Source organism: Notolepis coatsorum, assembly GCF_963971535.1.
Source record: "Notolepis coatsorum genome assembly, chromosome: 12".
Classification (NCBI taxonomy): Eukaryota; Metazoa; Chordata; class Actinopteri; order Aulopiformes; family Paralepididae; genus Notolepis; species Notolepis coatsorum.
Window position 1 is genome coordinate 41,805,398 of NC_140176.1, and position 6,050 is coordinate 41,811,447.

Genomic DNA, 6,050 nt, shown 5'->3' on the forward strand with positions numbered 1-6,050 from the left:
AGAGGAGCTGGCAGCACTGATTTAGGCCTGGTTTGGGTCAGGAGGGTATGTGTGTGTGTGTGTGTGTATATGATTTGTGTGTGTGCACATGCACGTGTGTTGCATGCATATGTGTCTGAGGAGGTCTATTTTATAGCTGTTTGTGAAAACAGGAAGTGATGACTAGCTTCCACATGGTTCACATGAGACCCCCTCAACCAGTAGGCTACACTCAGCCTGACTGTAGAGCGAACACAGTCCACACTCATCACCATCGTCCTCGGCCTTTGTCCTGGAAGCGTAGGAGGTGCACGGAAGCACTACATCACACCCTGTGTTCCTCAACGAAGGCCATTTTTTGGAGCCATATTTGTAGAATTATCTTCCTACCTCAAGTTCAGGTTTTGTTTTTTATTTGTCACGTATAAAGTACAAGTACATTACAGTATGCGTGGTTCTGTATGAGCCCCTGAGAATGTGCTTCATACAGGGAAAAAAGTAAAAAGAAGAATAAAGTCCCAACATTACAAATATACAATATACAAAATAAAGTACAACCTAAAGTTAAAGTACAATGAAGTAAAATGCAGACAATGAGGTAAAAAAAAAATGCTAAATGCAAAAATGTTGTATGGATGTAGTGCAAATCCTTTTGTAATAAATAGATAAAATATGGTGTAGTGTTAAACATGTTTGGATCTCGGTCTAAGTACAGTAATCGCTTAGGTACAAATTGGGTCTTGCAAAATCAAATGAGAACCGTTGCATTTTACAGCTGCAACACGGTCTCATCATAAAACGTAAATATAGTACTAATCTCGACCACAGAAAAAAGGGTACATAATGTACATTTTGTACCTTTTTCCTGTGGTTGATAAGTACTTTATTTGCATATTTTCAGCGAGATCCGCTAGGCGGGGACCCACATCACATAAGCAGTAAAAGGTTTCAACATAACCTGTTTCAACATACAAGCAAATGTCGGCGAGCCTCAGACGAATGTGTGTCACAATTTTTCCTCTTATTTTTTATTTATTTTTTTAAACTTTGGCCATTTCCCTGGCTCTTTTATACGTTTATCGCATTTATACTTGGTCAAGTTCGACCGACAGAAGCAGGCTGAAAGGGTTCAGATGGGGGGGAAGACACTCTGGGAAAGGCACGGCTGCAGTCCGGGATTCGAACTCGCTCAGCCCCAGATCCGTGACGAGCACGGTTGTCCACGGCGCTGAAATAGCACTCGCGGTACGTGGTGAGCTACTGGAGCTCCCCTTTCCTCTTATTTTTATATTCGGATCTAATTGTATTACCTATATGTATGTATTTCTACTATTACCCTACCCATACCTGTACCTCCCCTCCCCCATGCTGCAATGACGCCCGGATTTCCCCAAGGGGATCAATAAATGGTAAATTATGCATTTATATAGCGCTTTACAATTTTTTGTTCCTCACATTCACCCATTCATCACACATTCAGGAATCAAAGCGGGAACCTTCCGACTACCAGACGACCACTCTACCTCCTGAGACCACTCTACCTCCTGAGCCCACTCTACCTCCTGAGACCACTCTACCTCCTGAGCCCACTCTACCTCCTGAGACCACTCTACCTCCTGAGACCACTCTACGTCCTGAGACCACTCTACGTCCTGAGCCGCTGTCGCTCAGGAAGCGCCCCACTGTCGCCCCAATAAAGGAATATCTTATCTTATAATTACCAATTGTTAAGGTTAAGGTTGATAACATAATTTTGACATGGCGAGGCCTGAAAACAGAGATCTCTGAGCAGCATTTCTCACATGCTATACTTGTTACTCAACTAAATGAGATGAACCCCTGGCCTAGATTTGGTTTACTGTTACGCCACCTGGTGGTGGCACTATGGCATAATGCAATTATATATTGGAGGGAGGAGAACTGACTTTTGTGGGTAATAATAATAATTCAGATTTACACACTGGAATAAAGATAAATAAACAAATGTGCTTCGGACAAGTACTTGTCATGTGGGAACCCAGAAGAATCAGACTTGTGACCCGTTTTTATGGTTCTGGCCCATAAGAGGCAAGGATATGAAAGATCCAGCATATATAAATTTACACTAGCTACTTAAACTAGCCCCACCAGCCAGGGAAAAATTGTTTCTGACCGACCTTTGACCCTTGACCTGAGACCTCTTGACCTCTTTAAATTAATTATATCTAATATAGCCTACTGTATGAAATACTATCATATTTCAGTATCATTTGGAGCTAAATATACTGAGTACAATGCGATTAGGGTATATCTACTTTTACTTAAAGGGTATCTCACCCATTTTAAGAATGAATGTGTTATTCCTGTGCCCCAGGACAGTTCAGCCAGTATATGTTAACATGTTTTTATTAAGCTTTAGCCAATACAAGCTTGGTAAATGTCATTCACAGAGCCAATCACTGATTTAATCAGGAATACATATGAAGCTGATTAGTGTGTGTGAGAGTCCTTTAGGACTGCAGTCTCATGCTGAGGAGGTTTAGTCTCTGTGTCTCTCTGTGTTCAGTCTCTTCTTGAAGGCATCAACATGACTTGGTGTATATGTTTCCAACAACAGCGGAGGGGGAGGGCTGTTCCATGTTATAGCAGAGTGAAGAAAGCTCCTGTCAAAGCTTTCGGTGTTAGTTCCTGGGGGGCGATGAGGCATGGCTTGGTGGTACAGGAAGTAACCTCCGGGTGTTTTTGGACCTGGGACATGAGCTGAGGGTAGCGGTGCTTTCAGGTCTGCTGGGTATCTTCAAAAGAACAGTAGCAGCAGCAACTCTTCTGCGGTGGCTTAGCTTGGCGATGGTATAAACCTTTAAGGCATAGTCCTCATCCACACCAATGATTTTTAGTGCCTATTTATGGACGATATCTAGCTGTCTTAAGTGTGGTTTGTGAGGCATTCATCCAGGCGAGGCAGGAGTACTCCATGATGCTCTTGACCTGGGTCTTGTAGACGTTGGCTTGGCCTCTAGGATCCAGCTCATTGGCCAATGTATGCGTTGCTCCGAGACGTTGTCCAGCACGTTTGCAGATGTTAGACAGATGGCTGGTCCACTGGAGTTCTCTGTCGATGCACAGTCCTAGAAGTTCCAGCTGGCTCACTGAGCCTGATTTTACTGCTCCCAAAGAAGAGTTCAGGGCAAGACAGGATTATTGTCTTACACTTGTTGGGCTCAAAGGTGACCTTTTCCAGGCATCAGCCCACTTTCTGATGTTTTACAGGCCACCTCTGACCCATTTGATGACGTTATGGGTGTGAAGATGGTGGAATCATCCGTGTAGAGAAACATATTGGTTTCATGTTGAACCACAACATCATCTATGCAGATGGAAAATAACCAGTTAGGGTATGTATACTGCACCTGTGTATACTTTACTTACTCATAGTATATATTCAGATTCTAAGTGTTTATTGCCAATATTTATTGTAATGTAGAATATAACTGATAAGGCATTCAGACCCTCATCTGCACCTTTGATTACACTGTTTACTTACTCATATGCTTATATTCAGAGTTAATTATATTGTTTACAGTGTTTATGTTTATCTTTACTATAGCTGTATTGCCTATATTTATGTATTATACTGCCTATATTTATATTACCCTGCCCATACCTGTACCCCCCCCCCCCCCCCCCCCCCGCTGCTATGATGCCTGAATTTCGCCCAAGGGGATCAATAAAGGAATATCTTATCTTATCTTATAACCATGGGCCAAGAATGGATCCCTGAGGTGCTAATGCATTGATGGGGGATGGCGGCGAAGACTGACCAGAGAGCACACCTCTGATGGATCTTCCTTGGAGGTAGTTATCCTAAAGTAAGAAATCACAGAGAGAACCCTCCAATATGTGACAACACCTGGATGTAAAATCTAGGGCTGCTCCATGGACACCAGATGGGGCTCTGACATTGTGGAATTTGAATTTCCCCACCCAGATTAGGTTTATATTCTAGTATTGCTAACAAGTCTGAACCAGAATTTAAACCTCATTTTGATGAAAGAGGTCACACAAACATCGTATAGCCTCATTCTCTGTCTATGGAGCAGCTGCAGATTTTACATCCTGGTGACATCACACATGTGAGGGTTCTCCCATAGGTTTCTAGCTTTAGAAGAGAGTGATGCATGTTTACACATATTGACTGAACTGTCCACAAAAATAATGTGAATTCTTAAAGGAACACGAAGATCAGGAAGATTTATATTAGTTTCATCTCTTGTGTGTCCAGTAGCCCCAGAGAGAGGTCCAGGTGCATGCTAGCCTAGCTTAGCACAAGGACTGGAAGCAGTAGGGAGCAGCTAGCCTAGCTTAGCACAAGGACTGGAAGCAGTAGGGAGCAGCTAGCCTAGCTTAGCACAAGGACTGGAAGCAGTAGGGAGCAGCTAGCCAAGTTCCATCAAAAGTGAAGAAATATTTCCCAACAAATCCAAAGATGATGCACAAAAATGATATTGATAACAATCTTCTCGTCTTGACTATGGGGAAGATGGCAAATTAGTGTATTTCAGAAGATGTCTGAGTGTTCCTTTAACATGGGTGACGTTCCCTTTTAACTCACGGGTTTGTATGTAATGGAATACTTTCATGAATCCCAATTCAAGGCAAACTATTTTTATTTCTTTTAGTCTAATAATCTTATCAGCAACATAGATAATAAAGCTCTTGTCAACTTCATGAAGCTATTCTTCCTTTGTTCTTTAAGTTTAAACATTGGAATACAGTATGAATACAGTATGTACAGTATCTACACAGTATGTACAGTATGAATACAGTATGTACTATATGAATGTGTGTGTGTGTGTGTGTGTGGAGTATATCAGGCTCCCTATCTCCAGACGAGTTCTCCTTACAGCTGCTGGTCTATCTGAACCACTGCAGCGCTCCGACCAGGTCAAAGGCGTGTGTGTGTGTGTATGTATGTGTGAGAGAGAGCAGCTCGTGGTACAGCTGTCATGCCAACACATGTCCCATAATGATATTTGTATAATGATATTTTACTGAGTCTAGGAGACAAACTGTGAAAACAGATTTTCATCCTGTGGCTCATTGAAACACACATATATTTCTTGACATATGGGAACGCACCAGAAACAGATGTGTGACCCATTTCTGTTTCAAGCTGTTTCATTGAATCCTGGCTTAATTGAGTCATTGCAACAACAAAAAAGACTACTAAAATTACATCAATTAATAGCCCAGGCTTTTATGCTTCAATCACTGAACTCACCACGGCTTTATTTGGGACAGGCCTCTAATTCCTTTTGCACAAATATCTTGCTCAGCAAAGATGGGAAATATCCAATTGTTTATTCAGTATGAGTATATATTCAGAATATACCAGTATGAATATTACTTACATGACATGTACCAGCAAAATAATAACAAATACAGAACTGGTTATTGATCTACTAATTGTGTGTATGATTTAATTATTAACACTTCACTGCACCAGAAAAGGAAAAGACTTAGCTCCTGCTCTTTCCATTAATGGAGTGATGCTATCAGCCTGGATACCAAGATGCTGTAACACGCTTTACAACGTACGCCTCACATTCACTCACACATTCACACACAGGCAGCAGAGGCAACCGTGCAAGGTGCCGACCTGCTCATCGGGAGCAGTTAGAGGTTTAAGTGTCTTGCTCAAGGACACTTTGACACGCTGTCGGGAGGAGCCAGGATCAAACCGGGAACCTTCCGATTACCACCCCAAGATTGATGGTAACCTGCTAAATGACGGAAATGTGATAAAATAAAGATGTTGGTGACACAGTGGTGGCTCAGAAGGTGAAACAGCATGTACATTAAAAGTACCATAAACATTTACAAAAAAAAAATTGAGACCTGCCTTTATTTGTATAGGCCTTTGAACAGACATCCATTTGGGACTCTGCTTTTATTTAGAAGTTCCATGGTATTTGATGAAATGTCTTATTATTAACTGTAAACTTTATTAGGGGACATATCTTTATATCCAGTCTTCCTTCTATTGCTCTCTCTTTCTCTCTCCCTCTCTCTCTCTCTCTCTCTCTCTCTCT